At 37.3% G+C, this 13,436-nt stretch overlaps 1 long non-coding RNA gene across 1 annotated transcript in view; it reads left to right on the top strand.

The window, feature by feature from the left end:
- LOC143264005 (uncharacterized) overlaps positions 1–12,571 on the top strand; it is a 29,098-nt gene extending 16,527 nt beyond the window's left edge. Inside the window, exon 2 of the long non-coding RNA XR_013037339.1 lies at positions 12,229–12,571. This is a non-coding gene — a long non-coding RNA (uncharacterized LOC143264005). The remainder of the gene's footprint in view (positions 1–12,228) is intronic.
- Positions 12,572–13,436: the final 865 nt, after the last annotated feature.

Genomic DNA, 13,436 nt, shown 5'->3' with positions numbered 1-13,436 from the left:
TAACCCCTACTCGCTCGAAGGGCTGTTCTTGTTTGGGGATGATGGGGAGGTGTACTGGGGAGGGTTGCAATGGCACGGGAACCATTGCGTACCGTAGACATTTTTCATGAAATTTTATTTCTAAATTATTTTGTACTATTCATACATGTTCTATTTGTATGTGTATTATTTATATTCTATTTATACTATATTATATTATACATGTTCTATTTGCACATATATACTACTTACACATGTTCTATTTGTACATACATACTATTATAACAGTCATTTCTAAATAAATGTTTCATTCTATTATAACAGCTATTTCTAAATAAATGATATCGTAATTTTAGTTATAGGAGGTTTATGTAATAAATTAGTCACCAAACATTTCCAACATTCTCCACCCAAATAGTTCTATCCCCTAAACCTTGACATACCCATAAGATTGCCAAATTCCGTAGCCAATAAGACCCCCATAGTTGCTCACAGTTCCATAGACCTTTCGCAAGGAAAACTCCATTCGTTTGGCTGGATTTTGTCAAATTAAATCGATGGTTCCGATAATTTGTCTACGTATGGTAAGATGGCTAATTCGGTCTACCTATGGTACTCATTCGATCTTCATCCTTGGGTCTATCTACAGGGTGTATTGGACAGGGTGTACTTTGTTATATGACTCACATGATCCACATGACCTATGTGATCCATATGATTTATATGGTCTACATGATTCATATGATATACAGAATACATATGATTTATATGTCCTATATGATCCACATGACTTACATGATCCATATGATACATATGATGTACAATGATCTACATGATCCACATGGTGCATATGATTCATATGATCTACATGACCTACATGATGCATATGATTGATATAATCTACACGATTCACATGTCCCATATGATACATATGATTCATATGATCTTCATGATCCACATGACTTACATGATCCATATAGTGCATATGACTCACATGACTTACATGATTCATATGATTTATATGTTCTATATGATCCACATGACTTACATGATCCATATGGTTCATATGTTCTATATGATCCACATGACTTACATGATCCATATGATACATATGATGTACAATGATCTACATAATCCACATGATGCATATGATTCATATGATCTACATGACCTACATGATGCACATGATTCATATATTCTACACGATTCACATGTCCCATATGATACATATGATTCATATGATCTTCATGATCCACATGACTTACATGATCCATATAGTGCATATGACTCACATGATCCACATACTCTACATGATCTACATGATCCATATAATGCATATGACCCACATGATCCACATAATTCACATAATACATATGATTCATATGATCTACATGACTTACATGATCCATATAGTGCATATGACTCACATGATCCACATGACCTACATGATCCATATAATGTACATGACTCATATGACTCACATGATCCACATGACCTACATGATGCATATAATTAATATAATCTACATGCTCCACATGACTTATATCATCCATATGATTCATATGACTTACTTGGTCCACATGATCCACCTGATATAGAACATTTTTAATGATTTTCTCTCTGTTTTAATATTATAGCCGTACTCAGTTAATTTCAATTGACGCACCTGACATGTCATGAGGCTTAAGATGATTTATGTTAAAAATAATGAAAATATTTGACCATAATAGAGTTACCGAAACACCTAGTATATGTTTGCGACGTCGAAAAGGGTGTACCTCGTACCTGTACTCAGCTCGAAGGGAATTCCAGGTTCTTGGTCTACGTAGCTAGTTCCCTAATCGAATTAGAGGAGTCAGGATATTGCGTGTCGCTATGTAGCTCGGGCCCGCAATTGTTTTAAGTTGACATCTCCGTCGAAGCTGCTTCCTTACCGCTGTTCCCGGACATCGAATTTGAACTAAACTATCTACCAGCCAGGAATATCGGATTATCGCGACCGCGTTGGAAAAACGCCCGAAATTCCGCTCCGTTCCGCCTCTCGATCGTCGCCGGAAATCGGATTCATTGGGAACGAATGTTCTTCGTGCGTCTCTACGATCAAAATGTCCGCCGAATTCTCCTTACCGAATCACGGGTTATTAGAGGAAAAACGTTTAAGGCTTTTTAGAGAATTGACGGGGTAGACTAGATTTTTCTGAGAGAGAAAAATCAATTTTTAGTGAGGCTGGATTGTGGAGTTTGATCTGAGATGAGGAGCATTTTATTATTACATTGTATTTTTGGTGGGGGAGGGTTGTGAGAGAGGGTTGTAATTGGGAGGGAAGATATTTTGGGGAGTTTGTGAAGTTTTTTAGTTTTGGGTTATTAAAGTTGGGGGTTCATTTTGGATTGGGAAGTAAATTCATAAATTTCTACATTGGCAAGTTTTAAAGTTTCTATATTTCTAAATTTCCAAATCCTGAAATTCTCAAATTTCTAATTTTCCAAATTCTAATCTTCTCAAATTTCTAAACCCCCAAATTCTGAACCCTTCCAAATTTCTAATTTCCCAAATTCTCACCCTCCCAAATTTCTAATTTCCCCAAATTCTCACCCTCCCAAATTTCTAATTTCCCTAAATTCTGACCCTCCCAAATTCCTAAACCCCCAAATTCTGACCCTTCCAAATTTCTAGAGCCCCAATTTTTGTCCCTTCCAAATTTCTAAACCCCCAAATTCTGACCCTTCCAAATTTCTAATTTCCCAAATTCTCACCCTCCCAAATTTCTAATTTCCCTAAATTCTGACCCTCCCAAATTCCTAAACCCCCAAATTTCTAATTTCCCCAAATTCTCACCCTCCCAAACTTCTAATTTCCCCAAATTCTCACCCTCCCAAATTTCTAATTTCCCCAAATTCTGACCCTCCCAAATTCCCAAACCCCCAAATTCCCACCCTCCCAAATTTCTAATTTCCCCAAATTCCCAAACCCCCAAATTCTGACCCTCCCAAATTCCTAAATCCACAAATCCCCAAACTCCTAAATCTCCAAATTCAAAACCCTCAAATTCCCAAATTCCAAAAACCCAAAACTACCACACTCCTTCTAACAAAAATCACCCCAAACAAAATAATAACAAAACTACATGCTTATTCTTCTGCAAGTCACTAAAATGTACTCCAAAATGATTTATTACGCAGAACTTTATTACTTTATTACACAGAAGACAAGAATCTGAAATAGCTTACATTTTTATCCACAAAAATAGAACAACCTCCCAAAGTTTAACCCAAGAATTAATTCATTAGATTAATAAATTTGCATTATTCGTAAGCATTCTAAAAATTAGTTTCCTGTGTAATATCCGAGAAAGTGTCTATATATAAAAAGGGATGAAATTTACACCGGTTTCCGTTCTACTTGTTAAAATTAAAATTGTGATTGAGTTCCTATCGTATTAAGATCAGTGGTTAATACTGTAAGAGGTACTTGGTAAAAATATCGAAATTGTGACGGTTATAATCTCTGTCAAAAATAATTATTTTCGTTATGAGTATTCTTATTTGTTCAAGTAATCTTTTAATCTCAAGTAATCCTTAACCCCGAAAAAATAACCTAAGATAACCTAACCTCGAAAACTCTACACCAAAAAAATTACAACCTCCCATAAGTTTCATTAAAAAAAAAAATTATTATAAAATTTACAAGCATGAAACAAGTGGGAACAAGTATCTAAAAATCCATGAAAGGTGTAGTTTTTTGATCCGTCTGATAATCCACAGATGACAAGAGGCAGAAATATTCCTCGGCTTCAGATCCTGCGAAATTTTTCAAAGGCCGTCTGCACGCTTTGACGAAGCGCGTATCATTAAGCGAGCGTCCATCAGCGTATCCGTGTTCTATTAGAGAAAATGACTCGGCACGGTCTGTCGCGGCGATATAGAGAGGGGTTCGGGCTTTTAACTTTCGCTAACGACCGAAGTTTTTCGGTGTCCGAGTGGCGCGGTATCATAAATTCAAAATGGCGGACCGTTTGGGGACGAAAACAAAAGGCACTCGGGTGTTTGCGAGAAGGGGTTGAAGGGTCGGGGGCGGGTGGTGTCGGTGGGCAACCCTTCTGAAGTCCTTTCGCGCAGGGGGGTGAGTCAGGAAACGACGAGGATTTTCGAGGGGTCGTGCCACCGAAAATGGCGGACCCAATTAAGCGAAGTCTAGGCTGGCCGTGACGCACACGCGTCATGGAAACCGTCGAGAGGAAAGAAAAGAAGTCCTCCGGAAAGGACGCGTACGTTGCCGTCCTCTTCATCGTCCCTTCGTACCAACCCCTCGGATTTACGTCTTGTTGACCTTTTTCAAACTGATGCCAACGCGACAGTACATGATTCTTGCCCTTCTGAGTGGCTAGTTAACCGTTTCGTCAAACGATGCGAATATTTCTCCTCGTCAAATTCCATTATACGTGTTTCATTATATATTACTCAAACTATATAACTCATTATTACATTAACTTGCTAGACAATGATACATCATTTTCAATAATATCAGTCAATAATAAAATTCTATTATAATAACACTTAATAATAGATGCTATAATAATACATACCACTCAAACTATATAACTCATTATTACATTAACTTGCTAATATACCAATGATACATCATTTTCAATAATATCAGTCAATAATAAAATTCTATTATAATAACACTTAATAATAGATGCTATAATAATACATACCACTCAAACTATATAACTCATTATTACATTAACTTGCTAATATACCAATGATACATCATTTTCAATAATATCATTCAGTAATAAAATTCTATTATAATAATGCTTAATAATAGATGCTATAATAATACATACCACTCAAATTATATAACTCATTATTACATTAACTTGCTAATATATCAATGATACATCATTTTCAATAATATTATTCAATAATAAAATTCTATTATAATAATGCTTAATAATAGATGCTATAATAATACATATCACTCAAACTACATAACTCATTGTTCATTTTGCTAGTGTCTCAATTATCATTTTAAAAAATCATTGAATAATATCAAGATGCATCGTTCACCTACATGGGGCAGATTTTTTAAAAATATTCCTACTTGTTTTTTTCCCATTTGAACATCAACCACAATTGCAAAACTTTAGTTATATATATTATTAATAAATTATTGAGGTTATAAATGTTTCTTATAAATTGTATTCAAGTGTAATAAAAAAGTTTTGGTTAAAAGTTACCTAACCTCAAAATTGTAGTTTTTAAAATCTTGTGAGAGTTATGTAATGTTTAATTAAAATCAGACAACGAATATAGACGTTGATTCCAGTACAAACTTTTATTATTAATGAACTATTTTTGTGGGTAATTTTTTTTAATTTTTTATTTGACACAACGAGGTAGTCAATTTTGAATTTATGTGCGTGTACGTCGAATGCATTCAAACATTACAAGTACTAATAATACTAAAAGTGCTAATAGTACTAATGATACTAATAATACTAACAATACTAATAACAAGAATTATATTAATACCAATACTAATAAATTTCACCAGTCATTAAATCTACCCGAATCTCGCAAACACAAATGTTTACCCGTATCATGAAATCGACAATAAAAGTTCCCGTAAAGATAAGCAGAAAGTAATTTTCGTTCAACTAAGAAAGTTAAGGGAGATTATTGAAAACTGGGATTACCATGATCGGCGAACTTTCCGCGGCGAAGTTGCAGACTCGATTTTACTTCGAAACAACGAAGAAAAGCGTTGACCATCCCCGGTACAGTTTGTCGAACAACGAAGATGTTTGCCTCGGAAATCTCCAAAGCACGCCGTAGGCTTTGCAGCTGGGAATGAATTATGATTTGAATTACAATCTCGTTTAGGTTGTCGACAGGGATGGCCGAAGGGAGCATCCCTCTAAACAGGATCTTCGTGGTCCAGAACTGGATGGACAAGCTATATCAATGATTAATCCTTGATCTCTGATCTCGCTTGACCGGATGCTGGACCCTTATTTAACCTGTCTCGTTCAACAAGTGCCTTCACGCATTTTTTTAGGGATGTTTTTATATATCTTTATTTGGTACTCGATTTATGGGGGTTTGAGTAGTTTTTAATTTTATAGAAAGTGGTTTTAAAGGTTTTATTTGGAGGTGGAGGATTTTGGGAGGAGTTAGGGAATTTTGAGAGTGGAGTATTTGGGAATTAGGGTTTTTGAGATTTGGGGGATTGGAGATTTGGGGATTTTAGAATGTAGGGAATTTGAGATTTGGGGAATATGGGATTTGGTGAATTTGGGATTTGGGGAACTTGGGATTTGGGGAATTTGGGATTTGGGGAATTTGGGATTTGGGGAATTTGGGATTTGGGGAATTTGGGATTTGGGGAATTTGGGATTTGGGGAATTTGGGATTTGGGGAATTTGGGATTTGGGGAATTTGGGATTTGGGGAATTTGGGATTTGGGGAATTTGGGATTTGGGGAATTTGGGATTTGGGGAATTTGGGATTTGGGGAATTTGGGATTTGGGAAATTTGGGATTTGGGAAATTTGGGATTCGGGGAATTTGGGATTGGGGGAATTTGGGATTGGGGCAATTTGGGATTGGGGGAATTTGAGATTTGGGGAATTTGGGATTTGGGGAATTTGGGATTTGGGGAATTTGGGATTTGGGGAATTTGGGATTTGGGGAATTTGGGATTTGGGGAATTGGGGATTTGGGAAATTTGGGATTCGAGGAATTTGGGATTCGGGGAATTTGGGATTCGGGGAATTTGGGATTCGAGGAATTTGGGATTCGGGGAATTTGTGATTCGGGGAATTTGGGATTCGGGGAATTTGGGATTCGGGGAATTTGGGATTTGGGGACTTTGGGATTTGGGGACTTTGGGATTTGGGGACTTTGGGATTTGGAGAACTTGGGATTTGGGGAATTTGGGAATTGGGCAATTAGGGATTGGGGGAATTTGGGATGTGGGAAATTTGGGGATTTGCGAATTTAGGGATTTGGGAATTTGAGGATTTGAAGATTCAAGTATTCGAAGATTTGAAAATTAGAGAATTTGTATCCTTGGAATGAAGAAATTAAAAAATTAAGGAATACGTGAATCTAGCGATTTAGGGATATGTGCACGTGGAAACTTCACTAGTCCCTACAATACACAATAAAAAAATTCTAAAATTTGAACCCTGCCAAAATAGTTATCAAACCTAAGAACCCAGATTAAATCCAAAAAAAAAAAATCCACAAGGACTAAGAACTCCACACATCCCAAAAATCCCTAAAAAACCCCAAAAACAATTAAAAACCTGAAATGCAGTCGAACCTTATCAAAGCCATCCGGTGCCGAAAGGTGTTCGTATAAAATTCCCCATGCAAGTACAATAAGCATCCCCGTCGTTGTCTCGCTATATCGCATTATTTGGTACTCGAGACACGTGTATCGAACAAAGCGAAAACCGTGAACGTTCGCAAGGGTGAGAAGGTCGTAACGCACGCAAAAAGAAGAAGACGTCGAAGAAGTGCAACGACAGAAGAAGACTGAAAGGTGAAAGTCGACAGGGTGCGTTTCTTTGAAGCGGCATTAGCCGGCTGATTCCATCGAATTTACCGTGAGGCCTGGGTCTCAAGAGTTCGATCACGGTACGCGATAGCTTGTAATATTTGCAGAAGTAATAACGGCTACAGAGGGAACCAAGAAGAGAAGGAGGAGGTAGAAGAGACACGAATGGTTGTGTGAGCACACGAAGAGGTGGGTTTGTCGCGAGGAGGTAAAAGAGGTGGAGGGTGGCTTGGCGACGCTCAAGACCTCTCTCTGTGTCTGCTCTCTCGCTTTATCGCACGCTCATTCCTCGTCCCTCGCGCTCGTTCGCTTCTCGCTCGCTGTACAAGGGTCCATCTCATAGCAACGCCCACGGAAACTCGAATCGATACGACGCACTGTTCTGGAAATTCGCCGCACGGATTTTCCTGCGAGTTTTTGAATTTCGACCGGATCGGATCGCACGCGTGGCGATGTGGACGCTCGAGGACGCCACGCGTGCGGACCGAGCGACGGCCGCGTGGAATTTTCCTAATAACTGCACCACCCACCTTGGGTGGGTAATTCACGAATTCCTGGCTTCTCGTATTTCTTAATTCTCAAATTCCTAGGATCTTGAATCCTTAGGTCAAGTCCAACAATTTTCAAATCTCTAAGTTCGAAACTTCATGGAATCCTTAGGTCCTCAAATCATTCATACTCCAAATTGCCCGAATTCCCTAAATTCTGCAAATACTCCTTCCTGAATTTCTTAAATTCACCAAATGCATCAAATTTCGCAAATTAGCAAATTCTAAAATTTCCCAAAATCTCAAAATTTTCTCAAATCCCAAAATTGTCCAAATCTCCCAATCCCCTTAATTCCCCAAATTCCCTAAATTTCTCAAATCTTCAAATTCTCCAAATTCTCTAAAATTCCTTAAAATTACAAAATACCCCAAATCTCCGAATCCTCCAAATTTCCTAAATTTCCTAAATTTCCCAAATTTCTCAAATTTCTCAAATTTCTCAAATTCTCTAAATTCCCTAAAATTCCAAAATTCCCCAAATCTCCAAATCTCCAAATCACTTATTCCCCTATTTCCCTATTCCCCAAATCTCCAAATCCCCTATTTTCCTATTCTCCAAATCTACAAATCCCCTATTCCCCTATTTCCCTATTCCCCAAATCTCCAAATCTCCTATTTTCCTATTCCCCAAATCTCCAAATCCCCTATTTCCCTATTCCCCAAATCTCCAAATCCCCTATTCTCCTATTTCCCTATTTCCCAAATCTCCAAATTCCCCATTCCCTAAATCTCCAAATCTCTAAATTCCCAAATTGTCCAAATTCCCCAAATCCCCAAATTCTCCAAATTCCTCAAATTCTCCGAATTCTCCGAAATCTCCAAATTCCCTAAATTCCCCAAATTCCCCAAATTCTCCAAATTCCTTAAATCCCCGAATTCTCCAAATCCCAAACTAAAAAAAATTCCAAACCCAAAAAGTCCTAAAAATCCACGAATTTTCAAACGTCCCTACATGAACGATAAAACAGAACATTGAAAATATTACTATACTCGTGGACCCGGTCCAAGCCAGACAAGAATTCCAGTCACGCCAATGGGTGTGAAGAATATTTTTGATAAACGTTGCGTTATCAGCGACGGACACACGGGTCCTCTCTACCCTGAAAAACTGCGGGAAGAGATTGCCAGCCCTCGTAATGCCCGCGAATCCACCGTCGCGTCTTTTGCATCCCTCTCTGCCCTTCGATTATTACCTTCTTTTACGAGAGAACGTTGTATTACCCAGAAATGGCTCGTTTTTCCTTCTTACAGCCGCTTTTCGCGTTTAACCAACCGTTCGCATCGGAGAGATACAGAATTCCGATAAGAATCTCGATGTTTCGCAGTATTTAGCTTTTCTGATGATGTCCTATAATGTTCCCGATGCTCTCATATTTCTTTCGTGTTTTTTTTTAATTTTTTGTGCTTTGAATTATTTCTGTTTGATTAATTTTGTTGATTCAAGGTTTTGAGTCCTGAATTTTAGATATTTTATACATTTTATATTTTATATTGCGTCTTTGTATGTAATCATAAAATTGTTTTGTTATAATTAAAATTATAAATCATTTCATGATTCTGCAATTATAGAATATATTTCTAAAATCATGACCGTTTGCAAAAATAAATTTAAAATCATTTTATTTTAAAGAAGACTTTATCTTCCATCACCAATTTAGCATTGTACTTGATTTGAAGGTAAACTTGATTTAAATTATAGTCAGCTGTCGTTAAATTTTTTTAACATAACCTATCAAGTCACACACACTCTTCACATATTGTATCACGATTATATTTTACGTTTTCAGCCTAAGATGCATAAAATTAAAAATACAATTTGTTACAAAAAAAAAGGGTCATGATAGCAATAACAAGGTACATAACCTATAAATAATGTCCTATGAACATAACCTATAAATTATCATAAACCTACAAGCATAACCTATAAACTATCATAAACCTATAAACATAACCTATAAATTATCATAAGCCTATAAACACAACCTATAAATGATCAGCACCAAAAAAAAATGTAAAAAAAAAAATCCAAAAAGAAATCCAAAGTGCAATTACAAGAGCGAAAATAGGAAGAATGAATAGTTTGCGAAATATACTCGAACGGAGCACAAAGGGTCCGTTCTGTTTTCCCTGCAGCACAAGGGAATAACGAGTCGCTTCTTTTTGCAGAGCAGTTTTTTCTTCGTAACGGCGATCGACACCGATTGTTCGACGTCTGTTGCGAAGAAGCGGAAACAGAGAGCGAGCAGACAGAAGAGGAGAGTCTTGAAATGGCGCGAAAGGAACGAGGCGAGTTTGTATTCTCCGCGTTTTCCTCGTTTTTACTGGCGTGGCCAGTCAGGCGTCTTGTCATGCATGACCGATGTCGATACGTGTGTATACGCCGATGTACAAGGAGCAAACCATCGCTGGAAAAGTCCTCTTTGCTCCGTGTACTCCATCTTTCTTCCTCTTCTTCTTCTTCTTACGGAGGGACTTCGTATCACATTCGTTTCCGGATCCGTAGAGGTTCGTGCACGAGAAATCCAGAAAATTGGACAAAGCGATCGCTTCGACTATCCTGCTGAACGTTCTTCAAATGAACGATCAATCATACGTGCCATATGTTTTTTTATTACTGTGCTATTTGTAGGTTGGACTCTTTGGTTGCTTTTGGGTAAATTAGGTTGGCGTATTAGCTGTATTACTCGATTAATTTTCTACGTATTTTGCTTGGGGAGATTTGAGAATCTAGGGTTTTGAGAGTTGGGGGATTTGAGAGTTGGGGGATTTGAGAATTAAGGGATTTGAGATTTAGGGGATTTGAGAATTTGGAGATTTTGAGAATTAAGGGATTTGAGATTTGGAGGATTTGAGAATCTAGTGATTTGAGAATTAAGGGATTTGAGATTTGGGAGATTTGAGAATTAAGAGATTTGGGAATTAGGAGATTTGAGATTTGGGGAATTTAAGATTGGGGGATTTGAGAATTGGGGATTTGAAAATTGGTGGATTTGAGATTGGGAAATTTGAGAATTGGTGGATTTGAGAATCTGGGAATTTGAGAATTGGTGGATTTGAGAATCTGGGAATTTGAGAATTGGGGAATTTGAGAATTTGGGAATTTGAGAATTGGTGGATTTGAGAATCTGGGAATTTGAGAATTGGGGAATTTGAGAATCTGGGAATTTGAGAATTGGGGAATTTGAGAATTTGGAAATTTGAGAATTTGGAAATTTGAGAATTGGTGGATTTGAGAATCTGGGAATTTGAGAATTGGGGAATTTGAGAATTTGGGAATTTGAGAATTAGGGGATTTGAGAATCTAGGGATTTGAGAATTTAAGGATTTGAGAAATAGGGGATTTGGGAATCTAGGGATTGGAAAATTAGGGGTTTTAAGAATCTAGGGATTTGATAATTAGTGAATTTGAGAATCTAGGATTTGAGAATCAGGGAATATCAAATATTGTGACACCAATCTTCCCTCTAAACATACATCCACATATCATCACATACGTGATTAACTCACATCACATGTCCCAAACCTCACTACACTTCTACCCACTCTTAAACAGTTGATCGACTCCATAAAAATAATGAAAATAATTTTAGATCACACAAAATTGAATAAATTAGAATACTAATAATATTAGAATATTTCACTATCGATGTATGGTAGTTTAGAGAGAATCGAAGGGTTGATCACCACTGTAGACGAATTTGTCTACACGGGTGATTGTGGTCAGTCTATGCAGGAATGACAGGGCACAGCTACCCGTTAATCCTGTTCCTGGTCCGGTTTCCAGGTTGAACTTCGCCCCCGAAACGGGGCCAGCCCTGTCAACACAGAGGCGCGCGCAGAGAATGACAAATGTTGTGGCGACCGCTGATGTTGCTCTACAACAAATTATATTCGAGGTGATAAAATCTACTTTCAACTTAGATAAATAGTACTCGAAAACAATGGGTTACTTTACGTAACTCTTCACCGGTAGCACCCTTAACAACCCTTTGATTTCTTGGGGGTAAATCTCTATTCACTCCTAAATTCATCTATGAGATGAAGAAAAAATTTGTTTCTAAAAATCTCTCTAAAAATTTTTATCACAATACTTGTTTAACCAGGTACTAAGTTTTGTTCATTTTTGTTGCAGATTGCAGACAAGGGTTCTTCAAGAAACTTCTTTGACACTTGTGACACTTCAACGTAACCCTTTCAGACTCAATTTACGTTGTAAAGTTCGCAAGGTTTGAAGGGTTAAAATAAATGATGTGAGTGTTGAATGAAGGTGAGAGTTGTAAAAACTGTTCCAATAATTGACATCCATTTTATCATATCTATAAAGTTGAAATGATTCAATTTAAATTTAAAAATTTAACAAGAAGAGGTACATTAGATCAATTAAAAATATGAGTGATAAAAAAAAATTATACAAAATAGCAAGGATTGAATGGTTGAATGTAAAAATGAAGGAAATAAACGTAAGAAGCTCCTGACCCAGGGACTGCGTTCCTGTCCTGCAATTCCCGTCGCTCGTCCTTCTTCCTGCACGTCCCGGCATTAATTTTATTCAACGAAGCAACGCGCAGACACGGCAAGGTAAGTACGTGCTACATTATTGGCCAATATCGGCCAGACACGAGGTTTCGAGCTAGGCACGACCTCCATTAACCGCGCCATAAACAGATAATCGCGAATTTCCCGGCCGATACCGTTCGCCCAATCAGATAAACCGAACCATCCGAGATATGGAATTATTGTCTACGGTCCTAGCGTTTCTCGGCTCGTTCGCATCCAAACGTGCTTACAGATTTTCCTTTCTACAATCTCAATTGTATTTACTATTATTTTATCGAATTATTAATTTGAAAATTTTTAGATAATTCGTTTTCTGCAATCTGATTTATAGATAATATACAATTATTTTGGTAAATTTGGTATTTGAAGATTGTTAGATAATTTGTTTTGTTCAATCTGAAATATATTTAGATGTTCTAAAATTATTTTTGTGAAGATTAATTTGAAGGACAGTTGATATGTTTATGGGGGATGAGGTAGGTCTAAGGGATGTAAAATAAAGAGGGTTGTAAAATGCTGTGTAAAATGGGATATAGAAAGGAGGACCATACTTGAGAGTGTGGACTCAATACTGTGTTATGTGCACGAGTTACAACCCTCAAGACATACCACATATTCAGAAAAGAGTACCGTACCTGACAGTGTAGACTCCACATGCTCCTCACACGAATTACAACCCCAAAGCAAAAACTCCATACATCCAGAAGAGAACGATACCCGACAGTGTGGATTCCACATGCTCCTCACACGAATTACAACCCCAAAGCAAAAACTCCATACATC

Source organism: Megachile rotundata, chromosome 2 (assembly GCF_050947335.1).
Source record: "Megachile rotundata isolate GNS110a chromosome 2, iyMegRotu1, whole genome shotgun sequence".
Lineage (NCBI taxonomy): Eukaryota > Metazoa > Arthropoda > Insecta > Hymenoptera > Megachilidae > Megachile > Megachile rotundata.
Note: the sequence above shows the minus strand (reverse complement) of the source record. Positions and strands in the feature narration are given on the sequence as shown.